The sequence below is a fragment of the Mobula hypostoma genome, chromosome 6 (assembly GCF_963921235.1).
Source record: "Mobula hypostoma chromosome 6, sMobHyp1.1, whole genome shotgun sequence".
Taxonomy (NCBI): Eukaryota; Metazoa; Chordata; class Chondrichthyes; order Myliobatiformes; family Myliobatidae; genus Mobula; species Mobula hypostoma.
The window spans coordinates 149,264,685-149,292,409 of record NC_086102.1 but is presented as its reverse complement, the minus strand read 5'-3'; the positions used below and the strand labels follow the sequence as shown (position 1 = coordinate 149,292,409).

Genomic DNA, 27,725 nt, shown 5'->3' with positions numbered 1-27,725 from the left:
GTAAGTCCAGTGATGTTGTGGGGTTGGAACTGGACTCTCTGACGGTGGTGTCTGAAAAGAGGATGCTGTCCAAGTTGTATGCCATCTTGGACAATGTCTCCCATCCACTACATAATGTACTGGGTGGGCACAGGAGTACATTCAGCCAGAGACTCATTCCACCGAGATGCAACACAGAGCGTCATAGGAAGTCATTCCTGCCTGTGGCCATTAAACTTTACAACTCCTCCCTTGGAGGGTCAGACACCCTGAGCCAATAGGCTGGTCCTGGACTTATTTCCTGGCATAATTTACATATTACTTGTTGACTATTTATGATTTTATTACTATTTATTATTTATGGAGCAACTGTAACGAAAATCCAATTTCCCCCGGGATCAAAAAGGTATGACTATGACTATGAGGTAGGACTGATTAGAGATAAAGGTGGGAATATATGCCTGGAGGCTGTGGCAGTGGGCGAGATCCGCAATGAATATTTCTCTTTGGTATTCACCAGTGAGAAGGAACAATGATGGTGAGGACAATATGAGTGAGGGTGATGTTCTGGAGCATGTTAATATTAAGGGAGAGGAAGTGTTAGAGTTACTAAAATACATTAGGACGGATAAGTCTCCGGGGCCAGATGGAATATTCCCCAGGCTGCTCCACGAGGCGAGGGAAGAGATTGCTGAGACCCTGGCTAGGAACTTTATGTCCTTGTTGTCTACGGGAATGGTACCGGAGGATTGGAGGGAGGCAAATGTTGTCCCCTTGTTCAAAAAAGGTAGTAGGGATAGTCTGGGTAATAATAGACCAGTGAGCCTTACATCTGTGGTGGGAAAGCTGTTGGAAAAGATTCTTAGAGATAGGATCTATGGGCATGTAGAGAATCATGGTCTGACCAGGGACAGTCAGCCTGGTTTTGTGAAGGGCAGATCGTGTCGAACAAGCCTGATAGAGTTCTTTTAGGAGGTGACCAGGCATGTAGATGAGGGTAGTGCAATGGATGTGATCTACATGGATTTTAGTAAGGCATTTGACAAGGTTCCACATGGTAGGCTTATTCAGAAAGTCAGAAGGCATGGGACCCAGGAAAGTTTGGCCAGGTGGATTCAGAATTGGCTTGCTGAAGAAGGCAGAGGGTGGTGGTGGAGGGAGTACATTCGGATTGGAGGATTGTGACTGGTGGTGTCCCACAAGGATCTGTTCTGGGACCTCTACTTTTCGTGATTTTTATTAACGACCTGGATGTGGGGATAGAAAGATGGGTTGGCAAGTTTGCAGATGACACAAAGATCGGTGGTGTTGTAGATAGTGTAGAGGATTGTCGAAGATTGCAGAGAGACATTGATAGGATGCAGAAGTGGGCTGAGAAGTGGCAGATGGAGTTCAACCCGGAGAAGTGTGAGGCGGTACACTTAGGAAGGACAAACTCCAAGGCAGAGTACAAAGTAAATGGCAGGATACTTGGTAGTGTGGAGGAGCAGAGGGATCTGGGGGTACATGTCCACAGATCCCTGAAAGTTGCCTCACAGGTGGATAAGGTAGTTAAGAAAGCTTATGGGGTGTTAGCTTTCATAAGTCGAGGGATATAGTTTAAGAGTCGCGATGTAATGATGCAGTTCTATAAAACTCTGGTTATGCCACACTTGGAGTACTGTGTCCAGTTCTGGTCGCCTCACTAAGGGAAGGATGTGGAAACATTGGAAAGTGTACAGAGGAGATTTACCAGGATGCTGCCTGGTTTATAGAGTATGCATTATGATAGAGATTAAGGGAGCTAGGGCTATACTCTTTGGAGAGAAAGAGGATGAGAGGAGACATGATAGAGGTATACAAGATATTAAGAGGAATAGATAGAATGGACAGCCAGCACCTCTTCCCCAGGGCACCACCGCTCAATGCAAGGGGACATAGCTTTAACGTACGGGGTGGGAAGTTCAAGGGGGATATTAGAGGAAGGTTTTTTACTCAGAGAGTGGTTGGTGCGTGGAATACCCTCCCTGAGTCAGCGGTGGAGACAGATACACTAGTGAAACTTAAGAGACTACTAGATAGGTATATGGAGGAATTTACGGTAGTGGGTTATATGGGAGGCAGGGTTCGAGGGTGAGCACAACAATGTGGGCTGAAGGGCCTGTACTGTGCTATACTATTCTATGTTCTATGTACTTATTAACTTTTTTTTTGTATTTGCACAGTTTGTCTTCTTTCGCACATTCATTAATTGTTGGTCTTAGTGAGTAGTTTTTCATTGATTCTGTTGTTCAGCTGTGAATGCCTGCAAGAAAATAAATCTGAAGGTAATATTTGGTGACATACAAGTACTTTGAAACTAAATTTACTTTGAACTTTCAACTTCTTAAAGGAAGAAGATGCTGCTGAAATCTTAGCAATGGAAGGTGTAAATTGAAATTCTGTTTGGGCTAAAAATGGATAGAGAGAGAAAATAGGAATTGCATTCACAATGGATAAAGCACCATGCGCAGATTTGATGGGCTTCACGTTGATGAGGAAAGTAAGGGAGGGAATTGCAAAGGTATTAGCTACAATCTACCGGAGATCAGTAGGTTTAGGGGAAATGTCTCGCATTGGAAAACAGCAATTGTTCAAATAAAGATAAATCCTATACTGTCCTCAACTGCTTTCTGTACGGAGCTTGCACATTCTTTCTGTTTACTCTCAAGTACTCTGCTTTCCTCCCATATTCCAAATATCAAGCTGATTGGCCAGTTAAATTTCTACTGTAAATTTACACCAGTGTATCAGAAAGTGGTAGAATCTGGAAAGAAAATTTAGACAGTGGGGAGAGAACGATGAGAGTGCAGGGAGAATAATGAAATGGGGCTCTATGATGTAAATGAGTGGTTGATGGTCAGTGTGGAGTTGGAGGCCTATTCCCCTCCTGTATGTTTTTGTGACTCTACATCTTTATGAGTCAATGAAGGAGATGTGGTATATGTTAAGTCCCAATATGTCTTTGATAAAAAGTCACAATATCTATATCATACAGAATGAAGGCCATGGAATAAAGAGGCCAAGAGAGAATGCTAGCTAAGTAACCAGAAAGAGAGCGCGTTCATTAATACAATGAAGGTAAGTGTATGATGGATTTCTCAGGGTTTGTACAGTATATTAGGACAGGTTGAGCACTCCTTATCCGAAATTCTTGGGCCCTGCTGTGTTTTGGGTTTTGGATTTTGGAATATTTGCATCTATATGATGAGATGCCTTGGGAGATGAGACACGTCTAAACAGAAAATCCATTTATATTACATATACAGCTTATACATACACCCAGGAGGTAAGCTGTATGTAATATTTTTAGTAACAGCCACTACCTCAGCCACACAGGTAGAAAGTCAGTGGCTATTTGGCATCACCATCATCCCAACTTTGAATTTGTGTGCTACCAGTAAGCAGTCTTTGTCTCACACTTGTTCATCCCACATATGTACTCATGCAGCCATTCAATGTACTAGACAATTTATTAGCGACAATCTTGGCAAACTCATTAATGAATTTCTCTGCTGCTTTGTGATCAGCAGACGCTTTAGCACCACAGTTTGGCAAAAGAATAAATCAAGGAAGGTAGTGCACCCGTGGCTGACAAGAGAAATTAGGGATAGTATCAATTCCAAAGAAGAAGCATACAAATTAGCCAGAGAAAGTGGCTCACCTGAGGACTGGGAGAAATTCAGAGTTCAGCAGAGGAGGACAAAGGGCTTAATTAGGAAGGGGAAAAAAAGATTATGAGAGAAAACTGGCAGGGAACATAAAAACTGACTGTAAAAGCTTTTATAGATATGTAAAAAGGAAAAGACTGGTAAAGACAAATGTAGGTCCCCTGCAGACAGAAACAGGTGAATTGATTATGGGGAGCAAGGACATGGCAGACCAATTGAATAATTACTTTGGTTCTGTCTTCACTAAGGAGGACATAAATAATCTTCCAGAAATAGTAAGGGACAGAGGGTCCAGTGAGATGGAGGAACTGAGCGAAATAATGTTAGTAGGGAAGTGGTGTTAGGTAAATTGAAGGGATTGAAGGCAGATAAATCCCCAGGGCCAGATGGTCTGCATCCTAGAGTGCTTAAGGAAGTAGCCCAAGAAATAGTGGATGCATTAGTGATAATTTTTCAAAACTCGTTAGATTCTGGACTAGTTCCTGAGGATTGGAGGGTGGCTAATGTAACCCCACTTTTTAAAAAAGGAGGGAGAGAGAAACCGGGGAATTATAGACCAGTTAGCCTAACGTCGGTGGTGGGGAAACTGCTGGAGTCAGTTATCAAAGATGTGATAACAGCACATTTGGAAAGCGGTGAAATGAGCGGACAAAGTCAGCATGGATTTGTGAAAGGAAAATCATGTCTGACGAATCTCATAGAATTTTTTGAGGATGTAACTAGTAGAGTGGATGGGGAGAACCAGTGGATGTGGTATATTTGGATTTTCAAAAGGCTTTTGACAAGGTCCCACACAGGAGATTAGTGTGCAAACTTAAAGCACATGGTATTGGGGGTAAGGTATTGATGTGGATGGAGAATTGGTTAGCAGACAGGAAGCAAAGAGTGGGAATAAACGGGACCTTTTCAGAATGGCAGGCGGTGACTAGTGGGGTACCGCAAGGCTCAGTGCTGGGACCCCAGTTGTTTACAATATATATTAATGACTTGGATGAGGGAATTAAATGCAGCATCTCCAAGTTTGCGGATGACACGAAACTGGGTGGCAGTGTTAGCTGTGAGGAGGATGCTAAGAGGATGCAGAGTGACTTGGATAGGTTGGGTGAGTGGGCAAATTCATGGCAGATGCAATTTAATGTGGATAAATGTGAAGTTATCCACTTTGGTGGCAAAAATAGGAAAACAGATTATTATCTGAATGGTGGCCGATTAAGAAAAGGGGAGGTGCAACGAGACCTGGGTGTCATTATACACCAGTCATTGAAAGTGGGCATGCAGGTACTGCAGGCGGTGAAAAAGGCGAATGGTATGCTGGCATTTATAGCGAGAGGATTCGAGTACAGGAGCAGGGAGGTACTACTGCAGTTGTACAAGGCCTTGGTGAGACCACACCTGGAGTATTGTGTGCAGTTTTGGTCCCCTAATCTGAGAAAAGACATCCTTGCCATAGAGGGAGTACAAAGAAGGTTCACCAGATTGATTCCTGGGATGGCAGGACTTTCATATGAAGAAAGACTGGATGAACTGGGCTTGTACTCGTTGGAATTTAGAAGATTGAGGGGGGATCTGATTGAAACGTATAAAATCCTAAAGGGATTGGACAGGCTAGATGCAGGAAGATTGTTCCCGATGTTGGGGAAGTCCAGAACAAGGGGTCACAGTTTGAGGATAAAGGGGAAGCCTTTTAGGACCAAGATTAGGAAAAACTTCTTCACACAGAGAGTGGTGAATCTGTGGAATTCTCTGCCACAGGAAACAGTTGAGGGCAGTTCATTGGCTATATTTAAGAGGGAGTTAGATATGGCCCTTGTGGCTACGGGGATCAGGGGGTATGGAGGGAAGGCTGGGGCGGGATTCTGAGTTGGATGATCAACCATGATCATAATAAATGGAGGTGCAGGCTCGAAGGGCCGAATGGCCTACTCCTGCACCTATTTTCTGTGTTTCTACAAATCTTTAAAAATTCAAAGCCGCTCCTTTTCTTAAATTTCTGCAACCAGCCTGGGGAATATTCAGAAATTCCTTCAGTTTTCAGTTTGTCATGATAGATCTTTGCTAGCTTCCATTATCAGCATACCATTGATCAGCATATGTTCACTCCGACGCCGACAAGTCCACCCTTTCAATACAATACGTGATCTTCATTTTTCACCTTATGCAGTGCTTTTATGTTTTTTATTTACTTCATTACATATGCGAGATCACCTGTCAGAACAGTTTGTGGTGAGCAGAGACCCATGCATCGCCTGGGATCCTTCGTAGTTCTTTGTGTAATTTTCTATTTTTGGTATCATGTCAGTGCTCAAAAAAAATTCAGATTTCAGAGGTTTTTGCACTTTGGAATTTCGGATAAGGGGTATTTAACCTATATTTTTCAAATAGGTATAGTGGAAATCAAATTAAACAGGGTTGCTTTTTTGATTGAAATGAAGTGCGTCATGGAGTTCCCTGGGGCGGGGGGCAACTTCTAGGACATAACATATATTAATGGCTTGAGCCTGGGTGTAGTAGACATGACTTCCATCTCTCTAGCTGACTCAAAAATGTGTACTGAAGATAGTACCGGACATCCAGGATATGTAGACAGAGTGAATGGAATGGGTGGGCATATGAAGTTTAATATTGAGTTTTCTATTGTCTGGAACTGGTATGAACTAGGTAGGCTAAATGAACTCTTTCCTTCCTGAAATTATTCTGTTTTCCTGTGCCTGCAACAACAGGACTTCCTGTTGTGTGGACTTGCTATGGATCTAATTGGGTTGTCTGCTTGCCCAAACTCATCTCATTAGCGTGAGTGCTACCAGCCATTGAATACAACTTGATAATGCACCAGAATGCCTGCTGGTGTGTGAAACATTCATTATTTGAACGTGGTCATTTATGACTGCCGTCTCCTCAGGTCAAGAGGTTTGTGTTTCTGAGGTCCAAGGTGGTCAGACCCAGCTGATCTCCTGATGCTTGGGATATCAGCAGCCATGAAGACAAGCACTCGCAAGATCAAAATTCTGCAGATGCTGGGAGTCTGAAACAAAGGAAGAAAACACTGGGAACACTTAGCAGGTCAGGCAACATTGTGGAAGGAAAAGCGGTGAACGTTTCATATCTGGTAAACAAAAAAGCAAATTAGTTTTCAAAAGGAGTGACGCTGGTGGGGGGGGGGTTCAGTGGGGATGTGTAGGGTAAAGTAAATATCCTTTGATAAGGTGAGAGCAAGTTGCTTAATGGACATATGGACATAATTGCCAGTACAGTAATGTCAGGAAATGTAGCGGAGGCTTGACCCAAACACAAAGCAGCATAGATGATTTAGTGGCCTGGCGGTTTTCTTGATTAATTTTTGTTCTTTAAGTGTTGTGCCAAATATGAGCTGTCCCAATTAACCAATGGCCCAATAAACCAGAATTCACTGTACTTAGTAAAAGAGCATGTACTTAGTGCAGAGGAGAAGATGCAAAAGCACTTCAAACATGTTAAACATATGCATTACCACAACTAAGCTGTATCATTTTTATGAGATCTTGCACATTGCAATTCTTTTTTCGTGTTGGAGAAAATTGTCAGTAGTCTATGATAATATAATGGTTATGGCACAGCTCAGTAAACCAGAAGCAGTGACTCCAAATCCAATCATTGTACTAAAGCTGGTCATCTGTGGACTGTTCTAAAAAAAAAAGATTATAAACCAGTTGAACTGTTGTAAACACTCAGCTGGATTGCTAATGCCGTTTGCAGAGTGGAATCTGCCATCCCTTTTGATAGAGTGTACATATGACTCCAGTCGCACGCTACATTTACTCTTCAGGCCCTTAAGGAAAAGATCATTTATTTTTGTCGCAGTTGTAAAGCTTCTCATGTTATTATCCAAGGACTTGTGGAGGCAGGTGTCCATGGAGATTGAACATTAGAGGTTATTGGGTCTTCCATAAGATCTGTAAAGGAACAAATGGATAATAACAATATTCTATTAATTCAACAACAATAACATTGTTTTGTTTTTCATTAACTACATTCTGGTTGTAGATATTAACTGGCTGCTTCTTCCAAAAATAACTGTAAGCTCAAAATGGAACCTAGAATGCATGCTACTTCAAGACACAAACTTTCCTCTGTGTTTTGCAGCAATATTTACTTCCAGGAATAGGCCTTCTTGGCACCTGCCTGGTACAGCTATTAAAATAGCTGAAACTAGACCCGCCCTCTGATTGACTGTAGGCGGAGGGACATTAGGACCAGCAGCTGGCCTGTGCTGGGGTTAGTTTCTGATTTGACCAAGAGACTGCAATGTGCCACAAGGTTTCATTAGAATAGATGTGAACAAAATTAGCTCTTTCCCTCTATTTTTGTTAATGACATTCCATTTTTGGGTTGCAAGGAGCCCTTTGAGCTGCCTTAAGCGCAGATGAACAGTCTGTTAGTGCTTTCTATTAAAATGACATTCTATTTTACTCACACCTTTTATTTTCAATGAATTTATTCAATGGAGGAAAATAAGGCTCTTAAATTTTCAACCTTCATTGTGATTCATTATTCAAATCTTGGTTTTTAATTTAATCAGGATAATTGAAATGGAATGAATATAAATGTATTTCAACAATGAGATTATTATTACTACATACACCGAATCTTTCTCTCATTTAGCCATTGAGAAGAAGCTGCAATATTGATTATGAATGCACCTAACCTCATTTCTCTTTAAACCATCTGGCTGAGAAATGTCATGTTACGTCTGTGTGAGATCTTTAATTAAAATAGAAAGCATTACACTAACCATCAAGGGATCGAGCAAGCTGGAACTGGTATATCTTAGCAATGAGACACTGCCGAGACTGCATAGTGTCAGTTTGATAGTTCAGCCATCATTGATGAAGGCAGAATTTAGATAATTAAATCTGCTGGATTACAACTATGATAAATTAAATACACAATTGCTATACTGTAACTATAAATAGGAACATGCTATCACTTTCTGCAAGTTTAACAATTAAAATTTTAAAATGTAATCATGTATTAATGACAACTAAAATGTGACAGGATAAAGCCATCAGTTTCAGTAATGCTGAATACTAAACCAAATACCTGAGGGGTGAATGCAGTGAGTGATGTGTGTGTGAAAATGCAGATTTAAAAAATGCTGAATTTAACCTCTGCATTGAGTGTGGAAAGCAAAGTCATAGATTCTTTTTTGGGTTATTATCCAGATCCCCACTGTTAATCCACAAAGAGATAGATTCCAGGGTGGGGCAGAGGTCCTGGGCTGAATTAACTAACTGATTGTTCGCCTTCAGATATGAGGAATAGCATCAGTACAAGTTCAACTATGTAATGCAGAGCTGCACAAGTGGCAATAAAAGAAGCAGTTTAGTTGAATTCTTCTCTCTGTATAATAGCATTTTATTGTTGATGCTAACACTTTTGCTTCAAGACTCAACTCATTGACCAGTGTGCTATTCTAACAACTCTTCATTTTACAACACCAAATCCTCAGTGTTGGATTTAGCCTGACTGTGATCATGTGAAGTGTCTGCGGCACTTCAAAAATGTTACGTAAATACAGGGTGTTGTTCTTGACCTCAAAGACCATGGCAAGTATGAATATGAACTTCTGTCTAACTGCCCACATCTACAGATCATTAGACATGGCCATGGGATTGTTCAATTTATAGAGCTGGAGTAGAAAATTGATTCAATTGTAGAACTTAACAATCAGTAGCTTTTCAGCCTTATACTGAAGTTCATCAATTATTGTTTTGAGAAATCTGAGACACAAATAGTAGAGAGAGGTGTTCTGCTAACCCAAACAAAATTAGTTTTTTTTCTTCTCTGCTTCTATACAATACTGATTTAACACTCTTGATAAATATATATTTCTCTGGTTTTATCATTCTCAGTACAACTCTGCCCATTCTGTCCTCCACCCACACATCCCCTATTGCAGTGCCCTTGGAGACTGAGAAATCCAATTATTTACTATTGTTGTACTAAGGTTAGTTTACGGTGTTGGCCTCAAAGGGGAATAGATTTTTCCATGTTATTCTCACTGGCTTTGTTCCAATATTGTGTAGTTGCAGTGCATACTCCAAGTATGACCTTGCTGTTTTCAAAAAAATAAAAGCTTTAAAGTTAACTAATTTGACCTTAAAGGAGCAATGTCAACAAGAAATCTACTTTGAATATCCCAGGAGTGAATTTCTATGCCCTTTTCTGTATTGCCATTATAGTGAGGGAAGATAATTGGTAACTTCCAAAGGTTAAATGAGTTACTTACATAGGAATTTCACTTACTGACACCATGACTGTGAAAGTAGTTGGTGTAAATCCCATGGAAAATGACTACGAGGTGTCGGAGAGAAAGTTGGAGTATTGCCTTTTAAAGAATTGGCTCAGCTTTGCAAACTTTAGCATCAGACTCATGGTGATGAAAAGAGAAGAGAGCAGTGTTTGTCTCATTCAATTAGGTCTGAGGTAACTTCACAGCAGGTCTCATCACACCTTCAGGAAACATTAAGGAGAAACCAAACAAGTCAGCAGGGCATAGGAAACATACACTGAAAGGGGTATCTCCTTCCACGTGAATAATAAAACACAGAAAAGTATAACCCATCTACATATAGTGTCAGAAATCCTTCCTGGACACACTTAACAAATTCTGCTCCATCTACACCTATTGACTAAGGAGGTGCCAATATTCAGGAAGCTGGAGTAACCCATGACAACAACCCTGTCATTTTTCCACCTTTCCAAAATCTGCCTATATCTGTGTCCCTATTGCTATTGGGGGGGGGGCGCGGGGGGGGTAGGGAGCATGTAAATTGCTGCCGTCCTGTTTCTGACATCCATCCAAATTGACTCAGTATACCCCAAAGAATTCCTCTCTTTCTGCAGCTGTAATACTACTGCTGATTAGCAATACTATTACTCTGCCTCTTTTACACCCCCCTTCCCCCCTCCCCTTTTCAGATTTCTAAACCCTGGAACATCTAGCAGCCATTCCTTTCTTTCTGATAGCCATCTCTGTAATGGTTACAACATGGTGATTCCATGTACTGGAACATGCTGTAAGTTCATCATCCTTCTTCCTTATACTTCTTGCATTATAATAGACTCACCTCAACCCATCCAACTGACTGCATTTATGTCCTATCCACTGCCCATCCTTCCTTATAATCTCTCTACACACTGCAACCAACTTTATCCTCCCCATCCTCTGACCTAACACTTTGGTTCACACCTCCTCGCTAACTTAATTTCACCCTGCTCCAATAACTCTAGCAAACCTACCTGCAAGGATATTGGTTCTCCTTAAATTTTGGTGTAAACCGTCCCCTTTCTACAGGTCATACCTTCTCCAGAAGAGTTTCCAATGATCCACAAACCTGAAACCTTGCCCACTGCAAATTTTCCTCAGTCACTTGTATAAAAGGCACGCCACTGACTTGGGATCCATTCTCACTAAGGAAGAAAAAAGGAGAAACTTGATAGCATCCCCAACCTAGCCTCAGTCTCTTCTCACCAAAGCCTTTTGAGCTGAAGCCTCAGTTCCCCACTCTAACTCTGTCCCATACACACAATGGCTAACATTTTTAAATTGGCCCTTGTAAGTGCTTAATAACCCAAACAATCTCATGCATGACAAGTCCCGCACGCTTTTTAAATCTGGTGCTATCCTCTACAAGTAACTGTCTTCACAATCTGAAGCCCCGCAGGAAGTCCCAACAGGCCCCGTTCACTTTTGAAATCGCGTGCTACACTCCACAAGTAACTGTTCCCAAGATCTCAAGCTCTGTAGAAAGGCCTGACCAAATTAAGAAAGTGTGGACTACTTGGTGTCAGTGCCAGCAGGAATACTCAGAGTGTTATTTGTGCTATTAGAAAGAAAGCAACTCCGACACACTGCCAGTTCTTTTACCCCAAGTCTGCCAACTAGTGTACAAAATTCAACACCCCTATAAGGTGACAGTCACAAAAAAATTGCTTATACTAGATACATGTATATTCCTCAATGTTTCAAAGCAGCACTTGGCATTAAGCATTAACAATCCAGTCTCATTGAGGGGATATTCAGCTAAGGTCCTTGCTGCAAGGTTATTCAAACTTTCTCAGAGTAATTTATTTGTCTACTTACATACACAGCACTACTTCAAACAGATGCTTGCACAGCCATGTGGTTGGTGCACTGGCTTGTGGATATTTTCACCTGCACTAACACAGAGCTCACATCAAAGTCTTGAGACACTGATTAGTTTTCAGAATTTTAGTTCTCCGCTCTCAGTTCAATACTTCGCATTGGATAAAGCGAAGGCAACAATTCTCTCGGAGGAGTGTTCCTGCCATGCGAATTGTTACAAGGACTTGAGCATTGTGTGAAAAAAGCTTGTAAATACTTAAGGAAAAGTAGGGACATTCTCCACAAGGCGTTAATAATATTTGAAACCAAAGAAAAAATTGCATATAGCAACCTTGTTGCTGATTGTTGGGCCATGCTTCAAGCGAGACTGCTGCCATATACTGAACACAAAATCATAAGGAATAAATACTTCAGAGTTTATTCAGTGGCTGCAAAGGATTTGGGTGATAAAGTCATTACATTAATACCATTTTACTTTCTCTCCATATATTTGCTAAATATATGTTCAGTTATTTTGCAAGGTTTTTCTAATAATAAATACTTCTCTTGTCATCTCAGCATTCTTGATGACAATTTAATATTTCTTCACAATTGTACGTGGTATACACTGAAAGTGTGTATGTCTTGTTAGTTTTCAGTTTGCTGTACACAATGTGACAGAAGTACACTCAGTGGCCACTTTATTAGGTACACCTGTACACGGGCTCATGAACTGAAATGTCTAATCAACCAATCATGTGGCAGCAACTCAATACATAAAGGCATGCAGACTTGCCCAAGAGGTTCAGTCAGTGTTCAGACCAAACATCAGAATGGGGAAGAAATGTGATCCAAGTGACTGTGACTGTGGAATGAATGTTGGTGCCAGATGGGGTGGTTTGAGTATCTCAAAAGCAGCTGCCCTCCAGGGATTTTTTTGCACAACAGTGTCTAGAGGTTACAGAGAATGGTGTGAAAATCAAAAATACAATCAGTGTGCAGCAGTTCTGTGGGTGAAAACTTCTTGTTAATGAGAAAGATCACAGCAGAATGGACAGATTGGTTCAAACTGACAGGAAGGCGATAGTAACTCAAATAACCACGCATTACAACAGTGGTGTGTAGAAGAGAATCGCTAAACACACAACATGTTGAACATTGAATTGGATGGGCTGCAGCAGCAGAAGACCACAAACATACACTCAGTGGCCACTTTATTAGGTACAGGAGGTTCCTACTAACATGACAACTGAATGCATGTCTCGTTGTATTCCAGTGTCTCTACTATGGAAAATTTGTATCCAGTTATTATTGAATAATAGTTTAGCAGAGAATATAACGATCACACCCAAGGTGGTATAAGCCCTGCTATTTTAGAATTACTAGTTACTCTTTACCATATGGGCTTTGACAGATTTATGTCCGATTATTTTACAATAATCTGATATTGAAATCTGACAGGCATATATTCTGTTATTTTTGCAGTGTATGTATTGTGACAGATTGATTCCTGGGATGGTAGGACTTTCATATGATGAAAGACTGGATCGACTAGGCTTATATTCGTTCGAATTTAGAAGATTGAGGGGGGATCTTAATGAAACGTATAAAATCCTAAAGGGTTTGGACAGGCTAGATGCAGGAAGATTGTTCCTGATGTTGGGGAAGTCCAGAATGAGGGGTCACAGTTTGAGGATAAAGGGGAAGCCTTTTAGGACCGAGATTAGGAAAAACTTCTTCACACAGAGAGTGGTGAATCTGTGGAATTCTCTACCACAGGAAACAGTTGAGGCCAGTTCATTGGCTATATTTAAGAGGGAGTTAGATATGGCCCTTGTGGCTAAAGGGATCGAGGGTATGGAGGGAAGGCTGGAACAGGGTTCTGAGTTGGATGATCAGCCATGATCATACTGAATGGCGGTGCAGGCTCAAAGGGCCGAATGGCCTACTCCTGCATCTATTTTCTATATTTCTATGTTTCTATATGTCCAGTTATATTACAGAGTAGCTTTTGTGACAGAAATACATCCATTTTTATGGTACAATAGTTTAGAAGAGTAAGTGATGATGATAACAGAAATGATGGAAGAAACAAAGAGCTTACTGTATATGTGTGGAAACTGCACAATGGTAAGCACTGAATGATTCCAGCCTACAATGTGAGTGTCAGTTAGTATGTGTTCTGTCTGGTAAAGCAGAGAATGAATGCACGTCAAAACAAAGTCAATCCTTTCCAATTAATAATGAAATATATGCCGAGTTTCAGCAATATTGTTCTAATAAATGACAATACAGTATAATGTACTGTATTATACAGTAATACAGACTGAGGTCCTTTAACATCTGTCGGACGATGCTGAAGATGTTCTACGAGTCAGTGGTGGCCAGTGCGATCATGTTTGCTGTTGTGTGCTGGGGCAGCAGGCTGAGGGTAGCAGACACCAACAGAATCAACAAACTCATTCGTAAGGCCAGTGATGTTGTGGGGAGGGAACTGGACTTTCTGACGGTGGTATCTGAAAAGAGGCTGCTGTCCAAGTTGCATGCCATCTTGGACAATGTCTCCCATCCACTACATAATGTACTGGTTGGGCACAGGAGTACATTCAGCCAGAGACTCATTCCACCAAGATGCAACACAGAACGTCATAGGAAGTCATTCCTGCCTGTGGCCATCAAACTTTACAACTTCTCCCTTGGAGGGTCAGACACCCTGAGCCAATAGGCTGGTCCTGGACTTATTTCCTGGCATAATTTACGTATTACTATTTAATTATTTATGGTTTTATTACTATTTAATTATTTATGGTGCAACTGTAACGAAAACCAATTTCCCTCGGGATCAATAAGGTATGACTATGACTAATGTAGAACTGGGTTTCAAAGCACTCTCAGGAATGGATTCACTGATCATCAGCGGGTCATAGAGAGCTACAACATGGAAATGAGCCCTCTTCCTTAGCAATTGCACACTAACCATCAGCCACCATGAAGCACCATCACATGTCTGATTCATTGCCAGGGTGTCAGCATGGCCAATGCCATAGCTCATTCAGACAAAACTCTCTGATCAACAAATTTCCACCTGCCCATACCTGACGCTAACATTTTTTAGATTTTTTTTTAGGCACTGGGCTTAAATATTTAACTTGCAATGCTGAAGATACAAAATATAAGTGTATCTTTATCATTGTATTGATGTTTTATTTTTCTCACTTTTGTTCTCAGCCAAAGCCTCAGTCAGAAGATCTGACAAATTCCTGTTTTGATCTTCTCCCACAAAACCGGATTGTTCTACAAATAGCCAGCATGGATCGAATTTACCTCCTTCTGTGCCATAATGATCCTACGATTCACTGATATTAACAGGCTTCTTCAATAAAGAAGCTAAGTTCTTGTTACTTTAAAGGGAACTGTGATTATTTATAAAATATACTTCATGTAACTTAAATTTGCGGTATTTTGTGCATGAATAAACTTCGTTTTCGTTTCTTGGCCTGCCTTCAGTCTTTTTTTTGTCATTTATCCAGTATCCTGGTAGAAGCTTTTAATGTTTTTTTTTGTGCAGAATGTCTTTTTACTTACAAAGTACTCATTCTTCGTGAGTCATCTGTGCAGATGGCACTACGCATGCCAAAGCTGAATTCATGACTCTGTGGGGCACAGTGACACACACTTTCTGCAAGTTAGGTTACAGAATTTGGGAACAGTAATGAAGGATTATCTATATGGTTTGCTCACAGCAGCGCTATCTCCAACTTCCTGTTCAACTCCAAGATAATTGATTGCACAGTCATCTCCCAAAGCCACACTTGTTTTACCTGTAAGTCCATAGCCAGACTGCCTCTTTCAGATGCCTAACCCTGTCATGTTTTGAATCAAGCCTCTATTGGATATGCCTTATCTGGGTCATAAGTAAATGTGGGGACTACATTACAGGCCTACACCAAACCCATTCAAATTATATTTTTATCAGCAGTCTAAAACTGATCTCCACATCATCAGCCTAATTTAAACAAGCTTCAGGCTCTTACCCAATCAATTTTGAAATGACCCATTCCAGAAAAGGTGTTGTTATCCTTTCTTGTCTCCTAATACATCATATTTTCATTGGATATAGTATCAAACTAAAGCTATTCCTTCAACTCAGGTTAAACAGTGCACATAGTGCTATATAAATCATGCTAATTGATTATTGAAAGTACTTTTAATGAATGTGATGATCCTTCTTTAATTATTGGATTGTAAAATTGAGATGGGATAAAGCAAACTTGCCCATGAACTTCCAGTCATTAAGATCGCAATTTTGAATGCTCAGTCCAGCTCCACTTGAAGGAAGACACAACATTCAGCAAGCTTGCCCATTGGAATAATGAATTCCGAACTACTGGAACAGTGAAACAAATAGTGCTACATAAAACAAGAAGTTTGTCTTAGAACTGAAAATATCATGATTATGAGATTGATTCTAGGTACTGTTACAGAATGAGCCAGTGACTCGTTTCTCACTTTGCGTGAATTTTCTGTTTATTTCTTTTTTATTTATTGAGATACAGCGCAGAATTGACCCTTCTGGCCCTGTGAGACGTGCCACCTAGCAATCCCCCGATTTAATCCTAGTCTAATCATGGAACAATTTCAATGACCAGTTAACCTACCAACCATCATGTTAATGCCACGTCAGCTGCTTTTTCACCCTCCCCTATTTCCACTCACACTGAAGTGTAATTACACCTCCTGTGTTTCAATTTATTGTAATACACATATTGTTGTATTTACACCAGCCTTTTCATTGAAAGATTCATTGACCAGTTTTCTACTGAATAAGCACTCAGTTCTTTGAGTTAATACTACAATAGTTTATGTAAAGATTAAGAGAGTATTGGCATTTTGGGCTTGCATGCTCTTAAGTAGTTCCAATTACTTGTAGCCAGTAGTTATCCTCTTGTGACATTGCTCTCAGTAAGGTGTATTAAACACAGCATATTAGAATGGAATCATATCATCTAATTGCCAATTTACCATTCTGTTGCTTAGGTGGAACTTTAGACCACATTTGCGGAGTTTTATAGGGACACGAGTATTGTACTGTGTTATGCAAAAGCAACTACTATGCCAATTCATGGTTATACATTTTAGCAATGGAGAAGGTGCTCCATTGGTTGAGGTCAACCATGGATGTTGCAATCCTGCTGTTTCCTTGATACACAAGCTAGGATAGTACAATATGGGAGCAAGCTATTACCCATGCAGTAGGCTTCCCCTCTTCACACAGCTGATGAATCCAAAGGAATGACAGAAACTGAATGAATTTGGCACCAGCAGTGTCATAGGGGTTGCCAGTCATCATTGAACTAATTCCTGAAGCCTTTCCCATGAGTGGGTATAACTGCAAGGCAGCTGAGTCTTGAGATTAGTTATCTTTTTCCTAGATGAGCAGCCAACCATGGCTAACAAGCCCGATCTGCCCAAACCAACTGATTTTAAGGTGCCTGTAACCTGCCTTTGCACCCTCTCTTGTCAGTAGAAATGGTTCCACTGGGCTCAATAGCTAAACTACAGGCCAGGAGTAAGACTAGTTGTGAGAGACTATTTAAGACGCATAATGTTGGGAACATTTAATCGGTAGTGGGAGCTTACCTCCCCCAGCTATTGTTGTGTTCTTTATATTTATACGTACTGTGGTTTACTAATAACGAATCATATTCTGGAAGACATAGAACTATGTCTATGTCTTCCAGAATATGATTTGTTATTAGTACTTTCCAATCACACTCTGACACGTCATATCACTGCATCTTCCCTTCCTTAAAAAGAAACAATTAGCAACATTAACCAGAACAAATGCATAATTTAACATGTTTCTCTCTGGTCTGCACCAGTTAACTGAAACGCTGAAGTTGGCTCTTTCTTGAGGTCTTTGCAATTTCTCCTAACACTGCTGCTTCTTCTGTTTGGACCATGTATGATCTGGGTTGTACTACTTCAAGTACTGCAGCTTTCTTAATTTCTTCACTTCCATTTGTAATGAAATACGAATCTTCTTTTCTTCATCTAATTCATTCATTAACTGTGTAATCTCTTTTTTATGCTGAGACTTCATCATTTCAATAAAACTTCTCAATTCCTTCACTTGTGCTTTCACTTCTTCAATTGGATCCTGATTCTTGTCGCTCTTTGGCTTCAGATCAGTATTGTACTGTACCGGCAAGTTTGGCCTCTGTCCTCCGGCAGAGGTGAGATTGTGATGGAATGCATGGCCCATTGATGCATGTGTGTTACTTCCAGGGGGCAAAATTGCAACTCCTGTTTTTGGTGGGAATGTTTTGTCAGATGCTAGTAACAAAGGGATGGGTCTGGGAGCTTTCCTTATGACTTCTTGCCGTTCCATTCTGTCAAGCTCTGTTTTCAGTTGATGATGTAATGCAAAGGGCACTTTTCTACATGGATGTGCTACGGGTTGCACTGTGTTGTCAATTTTAATTGTGTTCTCTCCTGGAAGACAACCAAGCCCTTTGAACAAGTCCTCATACTCTTTCATCAAGTCACTGTATTCTGACTCTCTGTCACTGTCCAGGACTAAAACTCTTTTCACCAAATTCGGTCTCTCACAGGCAGATAAACCCAGTATTGACTGTACGTTCTTTGGCACCACCACAAATGAAAGCGTGTGCACAATATTTTTGTGTGATACCTTTGCCACATATGTTCCTCTATCTGAAATGTCTGCACCTGAATACCCAGACACTTTTATATTTGTCTTACGTAACTTTGGTCTTGGCTTTAATGCATTAAACTCAGATTCTGCAAGAACATTTACTTTTGCTCCAGTATCAAGTTTAAACAGAATATTGTTTTGGTTCACTTGCAATGGAATAGTCCAGTCATCCTTACTTTGTTTGTTTTCACAAAGCAGATCTATATAAAACTCCTCAAGTTCATTTTCAAGCACTGCATTTACCAGTTTTATTTTCTCTCTACTTCTGCAACAATGTGAAAAAGGATTACTCTTACTGCAGTCGTGGCGCATTTTCCCATATGCTGGACACTGTTTTGGCCGATGCTGCCACCCACAGTGATCACATAGCCTTTTTTTGTCGGAGGACGTCTTGATCTCCGTTGTTTTTGTTGTCATTTGATTATTTTTCCTAATATGTTCGCACTTTTTTACAGTGTCTACGTTGCAGTTCTCAATGGGAAGGTTCTTAGCTTGTGGCGTCACGGTTTCCAAAGCTTTGCAGAGCATCAAAGTTTTTTCCCCAAGTCTAAATCTTGTTCTCTTAACAGCCTTTCTCTCAGACCATTGTCCCGAATGCCACAAGCAATTCTGTCTTTAATGAGAGAGTCTGTCAGTTCTCCAAACTCACATGTTTTATCATGGTGTCTCAACTCAGTAACATATTGATCAATAGTATCACCAGCTCGCTGCTTACATGTAAAAAATTTGTGCCTTTCGAATGTCACATTATGCTTTGGTATACAAAATGCTTCAAATTTGTCTAGTATCAATTCCAGATTTAAATGATCTCATCTTCAAAAGTAAAATGATTATATATCTCAACTGCGTCATCACCTATTATGTGGAGTAGATGTGCAGCTTTCGTTTTTTCCGGTTTTCCATCAGCTTCGATTGCCGATATATGTAGTTCAAAACATTGTTTAAATCTTCTCCAGTTCTCAGCTATGTTCCCAGACAATTGAAGTGTCTGTGGAGGTTGCAGCCCTTCCATTTGTAAAACTGTTAGCACACCAAAACAGTTCGAACTCTTTTCAATTATCTTCGATTCTTCCATGTTAGTTAACGTAGTATCCTTCCAGACCGACTTCTGACACCATGTTGTGTTCTTTTTATTTACACGTACCGTGGGTTACTAATAACAAATCATATTCTGGAAGACATAGAATTTTTATTTACAGCAACAATCCAAACACGTTTCTTACAGTACATGTTCTCAATCATTCTATCATTTCTGCGCATGCTCAGAACTCTTTCCAATCACGTTCTGACACGTTATATCACCACAGCTATAACAACCTTAAGGAACCTAATAACAATAACTGTAGTGGAAAAAAAAGACTTGTCGATTATAAAATATGTTAGGATGAAAGGCACTATTTAAGTGAGTGTTTTCTTCATTTTTAAGTTTCTGCTATTGAAATGAGTGAGGTTGGCTTTCTTGTTTAAAACAAAGCAGTAACATTGTGAGGAGGAGAAGATGGAGGCATGACACAGCGCGCGCGGCCTCTCCAGTGAATGATATCTGTAATCTGTCAAGTAGGGGACCGTGCACAATTCTGATTTGATGGAGACGGACGTGAGAGTACGGAGGAACATCTGGAGAAACTTTTGAAATGCCCACTTCGCTGCCGCCGCTACTGTGTGGTAACCAGAATCTCCGGAGCAGAAGGCCCCAAATCCTTGGCTTTGCTTGTTTCAGTGGCCGGAGCTAAGTTGAAGGCGCTCAGCAGAGGATGGCGCTCGGGAGGCTGTATCGGAGGGGCTGGCTGGTTGGAGGCTTGAAGTTTTCAGATGGACAGACTCGGTGTCGGCTGTAGTCAACTGCTTCTAAGGCATCGGCAAGCTGACGGTGCCTGGAGGTTTATGGCAGGGAGTTTCTCCCTTTTGCCACTTGTTATCGGGGACTCGGAAGTCGATCGACTCGAGGACTTTGAGACTTTTTTTTACCGTGCCCATGGTTTGTTCTTCATCAAATTATGGTATTGTTTTGCACTGCTGTAACTATATGTTATAATCATGTGGTTCCGTCAGTGTTAGTCTTTGGTTTGTCCTGTTTTCTGTGATATCACTCCAGAGAAACATTGTATCATTTCTTAATACATGTATGCATTTCTAAATGACAATAAAAGAGGACTGAGTGTTCTCATAATCTAAAAAAAAGTTTTGAATAGAATGTCAGTTGAAGGTCTCAGCTCAAAACAACCTAGCCTTTTAAAACTGTGCTATATTGGCAACAGAAATGTAGGAGAGACCTGTGTGCCCAAACATGCCGTTTTAAATACACTCCTGACAGATAGATAATAGGATACAATGTCCTGCTGGAAACCTACACAGGGTATTGCTCTGTTCTATTCCCGCTGTAGAAAAGATTCTTGAGCTGTTATTCCTTAGTGTAACGAATATCTGAGAGCTTCATTAAGCAGCCAAATTTCCTTCCAACTGGGGAATGATGAGGCATCCTACGATCTCTTCTTTCCCATTCTCAATTTTTACCCATCACTAATTCAACATTAAAGGTCCTTTATTTGGAAAGGAGTCTTTAGAAGCATTCTTAGACATTTTGCTTACCATTCCAGTGCATGATATAGGATAATTTTAAACAGCATTACATACCTTCCATTAACCCAGCCAATACATCCAAAGAATAAGGTGAGGCTATGTAACGATGCTGCATATATGCAGACCCAGATACAACAGAGAGATCGTCTGTGAGCCAGTAGGGTTGGTTGGTACCATCTGAGGGGAATAATGTACATAGTGATTTTTGGCAAGGTATACATCTCCAGAGTTAGAAAATATGTGATAGCATTGCACTAGTAGTAGCTTTATCAGTGCTATCATGCATTTTATAACACTACCCTATAATAAGCATTTCTGAAAAGTGGCCAATATAAAGTACAACATATTTATTCAAACTAGTGGTATTTTGTCATCAGTGATCCCTCAACATTGAAATTTGTTACAATGATAGCGGAGTTCAAGCACTTTTCATCCAATGTTGTTATAAAAATCTACACAGAAAACTAAGTCATTGGTGGCACTCGCAGTACAGTGCCCATTTTCAGTAGAGTGAATCATTTCATTTTTTGAAAAATATTTGTCTGTTGTTTATTTTGGAAAAGTCAATAAAAACCCTAGGACACATATAAATCACATGGATTTGTGGAGAATTTATTCAGGAATTCAAATAAGTAATCACATTTTGTATATATTCCATATTAACACCAGTACAGCAGAAAATGTTACCTCACCCCACAAAAGGTGAAAAAACTTCATTTGGAGAGATTTCTGGAGTTTTATCAATGTCATGATATTTTCCATATTGTTGTATCAAATCAAAACAATCTTAAGCATTTGTCATAGCATATAGAATAATTCAAATGTGGGGTTCCACATGGCCATAACCTAGGCCCTATTTGGTTGTAAAATTAATATATTTAATCAAAGACTGTTTTCCATACTTTCATAACCTATTAATAATCATAATAATTTTCCAAGTCTTCCACATCTTCATCTGAACTTTCCACACTCTCTGAGGTGGATGCCTGGTTCTTATAGTCTGCCGGTCTACACATGTCAGTACACCTGAGGCCATTTGCAACACACGTACATCTTGGGAGTGAACATTTTTTTGGACAGTTACAGGCCAGTAGATCCAGGATGGCATCGGGTGCTGGCTGGCCTTCCATCCTGTGCACCACCAACTGTTCAGCTTCCTCTTCTCTCTCCATCTTCCATCTTCTGCCAACAGGGCTTGGCACTTGTGGGTCCTTCTCCAAACATCTTCTCCATATACCAGCCAGGTAGTTGGCTTACTGTGCATGCTTTGTTAAGCAGTCCTTGCATGGTGGGAGCTGATTACTTTCGATTTCACCTTTTTTGGCACAGGAAAGGTGATACCTGAGCTCATTGACCTTGGTGGTTGATGTTTTTGGGGCATACAGGAGACAAGTAAATGCTTCCAGTTTGTCCATCAGTTCTGGGGAGAGGTCCCATTCCTTACCCAACTCTAAGAATGTGTCCTGAGTTTCCCTGTTGCTGGTCAGAAGTTTTAGAGCACTTGTTTTCCCATTGCCTGCAAAAGCGTTTACAGTGTCGCATCCTGTATATGTGTGCAACCCGATGAAAGCCCTACAAACCTCTATGCCAACAGTGGCAGCAACCTTCCTGATCTCTACAAGCCTTGTGCGGGTTCTAGTGCCACACTTCTGGAACAATGGGGCCTCAATCTTGTCACAAAATCCTAAAGACATGATAAAGACATCTGTGTCTTCTGAGCAGATCCCTACAGATTGGTACCCCTCTCTTGTGGCATGGGCAGCATGGAGGAGGAGGCGGCCATCTGCTTCTTCTTGTTGACACTGAAGAGCTGACACCTCCTCACTGTCTTGAGATTTGATTCTGTAACATTTGACATTCACAGTTGCATACAAAATCTTCTCCTGTAGCTTTGCTCTGTACTCTGCCTTCCTCCATTCATGGACTATGAAGCTAATGAGACTATTTTTGTTACTGACTTTGGTCAGGAAGCTCCTCCACTGCCTCACCATCTGTGTGCCTGTGATAGCTTGCAACTCATGACCAGTCTCTTCACCCCGTAGAGACCTTTCAGTATTCTTGATAGAGTTCTCCTTGTATGTGTCGAACACAACATCTATTCTGCTATTCTGACTGTCTTCCCTCAGAGCCATAACCAGAACTGTTGTGGCAACATCTCTGAAAGTAACTTGATCACCTTTCACTCTTCCAAGATCATTCCATCAACCACTGTAACAGAGTTTCCTGGGAGTTGCTCTTCTACTGCTACATTTTTCTGCAAGATTGTGGCTAAAGTAGCTTTATTTGTCTTTCTCATCGATCCTCCTGGTGTGGACAGGGTCCAGGGCAATGGTCCAAGGGGATGAGAAAGGATATCCTCCATACGTAGACTGCGCCCTTGTGCCATCACTATGATGCGTCCGAACAAAGACCTGTCTGCTTTCAAGATGATTGCCCTCCCATTTGATTTCACTTCTCTCTTCTTACGCATATCACGGAATGTTTTCAGCTTGTTGGTTTTCATTGGGTCATGGAATTTCTTTGCTGGTGGGTCTTCCTCTACTCTCTCATCTTTGATGGTTGGTGAGCAATGCTATGCAATCACATATGCCTTCATCAGGTTGGAGGCAATATCTTTGGGGGCTGTCTGTGCCGTAGTGATGTTAATGAGATCCCACTTCTCTGCAAATGGGTTGACCCATTCATGTATGAGGCGAACCACTGCTGAAACTGCTTCCTCATCTTTCTGGATTCTTGGCCGCTGTAGCTCCGCATGACAAAATTCTGATTTGTTGCCTTGCACCATCTCCCTGAACTGTCCCAGGAATGCACTGCGGTGCTCAGCTGTTATGTAGTAACGCTTAATAGCTCCAGCATTCAGGCTTAACCGTGATGTGCCTCCAGGAGTCTGTGTGTCTTTGTTCACCATGGCTTCAATAGCCTGGTCCACAGGGATCTGCCCAAAGGGGCTGCTACTTGACAGCTGCACTGAGAATTGGCCTGTCTCGAAGGCCTCATACACAGAAGGATTCTTCTCTGGGAAGTTCATCATCTGAGCAAAGTAAAGGGATGGGTACCTGGCATAATTCATCTTATCATAGGCAAAGCACCATGGGATCATGGTTCTTACAACATGGAGGTGCAACTCCCAATCCCCCTCATGAGAGGCGCGCAGAAACCCAAGTACTACGTTCTCTACCATGTCGATGTATGATATCCAGAATGCGGAAAGCTCTCCATTGTTGTGACGGAGGTGTTCCAGAAAGTCTGTCCACAGGGTTATCAGCTCAGCTAACCGTGGACTTTGCAGCAGATTATTCAACTTCTGTTGGTTCAAGTCACTGGCCATTTCGTTCACATGGTCTAAGAATGATTTCATCATCCCACTCCTCCCTGGAACGTTGTCCTCAACCCACAGTGTGATCTCTGCCCATGCGAGTCTCATCAGTGCTTCATAGATGTACTTGTGGACCCTGACAGCACGATTGTAGTGTTTACCATCAAGGACTCCATTGATGGACTCCTCTGTAACAATTCCGGCCTCTATGCATACGTCCTTTAGACCAGCATCCCGAAATCGCTTTCCTAGGATGGCTAAGGCATTACATATGGTATGGAATGTCCCCATCCTGAGAAGAATGTTGGAGAAGCGCTCTTTGTGCTTCCAGGCAATTCCAGTGGCTTTTGCATAGAGTGTTTGATCCATGACTACCACCATTGTTTCTAGATGAAGTTCCTTCCTGATTAGCTCTGATTGGTTCAGGATTTCAAATACTGTGGTCAACTCTGTGGCTGGTGAATTGATGGTTGGCAGATACCCAACAATATCTTGTGAGATTGGTTCTTGGTCCCTAGTGCTGGTATTAAAACCAGTCCAGCTTGGGATTGTCTGATTCTCTGGATCTGTCTGCCTTGCAAGTGTCCACACCAGGTTCTTGCAAGCAAGAAGAGCAGCTTCCTTGGATTCCTGGACACAGTGTTCCCTGGTTGGGAGAGGCTGTGGGCCCACATGTGCACGTGCTACATATACTTCCAGTTCTTGGTCCTCAATGGTGACTGATCTCTGCTTTGGTTTCTCAAGAAAGCTACCACCGCTGCAATGCTATCACATATTTTCCAGCACTAAGGGTGCATACCTTGCCAAAGATCACTATAAGAATTAATCCCCCCAGATGGTACAGGTGGCCCAATTGGGGTCCTGGCTCACGGACTAAGACCTTCAAGTAGTCTCTTTGCTAATATAAAAAGCCGGAATACAGTACCCTGAGAAATGAGGATTGAGCTGAATCTGTAATTTGCTCCTTTAACCCCATTAAAGTGGTTTGGAGGTTTGCCTCCTACAATGGTCTTAGGGATGAATAATCCCTTGTCTTGACCTCCTAAACAATCTTACATTAAAATGCAATTTATAAGCCTTCAATGGGTTACCCTCAAGCTGCTGGATGATTGAGTTTTATCAAGTTGAACTACCAAGGAAAGAGTCACTGCACTGGTAATTTACGTGGCTGGGAGTGTCCAGGAAAAAGGCTATGGTCTTAAAATTAAACTAGGTTTCTTTTTTTTTAATATAATTTTTATTGAGTTTTTGAAGTGATTACATAGAATGATAATATCTACCCTCCTCCCTCCCCTTAACCCTTATATTCCCCTACCTGAAAAAAAAGATAAAGAAAGAAGAAAGAAGAACTGCCTGGATATTGGAAGGTTTCCACACGCTCCATGGGATTCAAAATAAATTTAGTATATTTATTTATTACTTTCCCCAAGGGACCAACGTCTTTATCATCGGAGCAACTAAATATGCCATCCTATCTTTTGTAAATATGGGCGCCAAATATTCAAAAATGCATCATATTTATCTCTTAGATTATAAGTAATTTTTTTGAGTGGAATACAGCTAGAAATTTCATTATTCCAATGATCCATACTTAAATACCAATCCGATTTCCAAGTAACTGCTATAGCCTTCTTGGTTACTGCCAATGCAATTCTTTTATAAATTCTTTCTGATATTTATTCAGTTTAAGTTTCGGTTTTATCCCTTCAATATCACCTAATAGAAATAATATAGGGTTGTGGGGAAGTTGAGTTCCAGTAATGTGTTCCAATAAAACTCTTAAATTTATTCAAAAAGGTTGAATTTTGGAACAAGACCAAATAGAATGTAAGAAAGTACCAATTTCTTGATTACACCGAAAACATTGATCAGATAAGTTTGAATTTAATCTATTTATTTTTTGTGGTGTAATGTATAATTGGTGTAAAAAATTATATTGTACCAATCTAAGTTGAACGTTTATTGTATTTGTCATACTGTCAAGACACACTAGTCGAATGCCAGGATGCACTTTGCCACGTGAAGGGCAATAGGAAACTGTAGGTCTCATTATCCAGAGAAACACAGATCCTAAGACAATTGTTACATTCAAAGCTGAGAGCGATGAATCTTTTAAAAGCTAAGGGTAGTTAGTGGCATGGGACCAAAGCAAGTGAATGGAGCTAAGACACAGATCGGGTGTGGTCTAACTAAAGGGAGTTGCAGACTTTGCCTTAAATATCTGGACAATTTAACAGTTATGAACAGCTTGGCTACTGGATCTATTATTTTTATCAATCTGAGAAGTAAAAATATTGTCCACCAATACACCAAATGTTCCCATACTAGAAGACAATGCTTCAGCACATCTACTAGCTTTTGCATGAAGTCACACTGAGCAGAAGTGCAGTCAATACCAGTCTTGCTGAGAGTGTCCCTAATATACTTAAGGCTCCCATTAAAATGCATCACAGTTTGGCATGACAACTGGACTGCCCATGACTGCAAGAAACCGCATAGAGATGTGGATACAGCTCCGTACAACTCAGAAACCAATCTCTCCTCTATGGAATCTGTCTATGTGATCAGTTTAAACATTGTTTAAAAACAGTAAAAACATTGTTAAAAGGGGCTAAAATGCTAAAAGGTATTTAAGTCATTTCATTGTTTAGTTCATTCTTTATTGTTAAAAGTTAAGCTCTAATCAGATTATCAGAGTAGCCTTGATCTGCTGGCCTGAAGTCGATTGCTTTTGTCTCCACCCACATACCCAGGAGAACGCGTGTTTTTTTTTACCTCATTTGAGTAAAGGCTCTAGATGAGAAAACACCCCATCACTGTTGTGATTAATTCTCCCCGTGTTTCAGGGGCGTAACATCTACACGTCTCCCTGCTTCAGTAAAGCAGCCAGCATAGGCCCAGCACACAGTTCAGTTGACATTTTGGGCCAAAACCCTTCAACAGGACTGAAGGGTTTTGGCTCAAAACGTCGACTGTACTCTTTTCCATAGATGCTGCCTGTCCTGCTAAGTTCCTCCAGCATTCTGTAGTACAGCTAGTGGACCTGTTTCGATGAAATCTTACAATGAGGGTGCTTTGAGTTGTTATCCCTGCCTTCAGTAAAACACACCATTCAAGCCTTTGTAGCACAAAACAGTCTTCAAAAGGACTTTTGTTCCTAATTTGAGTGGACTCAAGAAAGGCATCTCTCAATATTGATGTCATGTAAGCACTGGGGCTCCACAGGGGACTGTCTTGTCTCCCTTTCTCTTCACCATTTACACATCGGACTTCAACTACTGCACAGAGTCTTGTCATCTTCAGAAGTTTTCTGATGACTCTGCCATAGTTGGATGCATG

The 27,725-nt window shown here is 40.9% G+C and overlaps 2 long non-coding RNA genes across 3 annotated transcripts in view; one reads left to right on the top strand and one right to left on the bottom strand.

Moving 5' to 3' along the window:
- Window positions 1-209: 209 nt before the first annotated feature.
- Window positions 210-27,725, top strand: part of LOC134348496 (uncharacterized) — a 39,688-nt gene continuing 12,172 nt past the window's right edge. Inside the window, exons 1-2 of one of the 2 annotated variants that reach the window (XR_010018435.1) lie at window positions 210-3,078; window positions 6,568-6,728. This is a non-coding gene — a long non-coding RNA (uncharacterized LOC134348496). The remainder of the gene's footprint in view (window positions 3,079-6,567; window positions 6,729-27,725) is intronic. The other variant, XR_010018434.1, reaches the window with a different exon arrangement.
- LOC134347680 (uncharacterized) overlaps window positions 6,868-27,725 on the bottom strand; it is a 28,443-nt gene continuing 7,585 nt past the window's right edge. Inside the window, exons 2-3 of the long non-coding RNA XR_010018228.1 lie at window positions 21,125-21,247; window positions 6,868-7,597 (exon numbers count right to left, since the gene is read on the bottom strand). This is a non-coding gene — a long non-coding RNA (uncharacterized LOC134347680). The remainder of the gene's footprint in view (window positions 7,598-21,124; window positions 21,248-27,725) is intronic.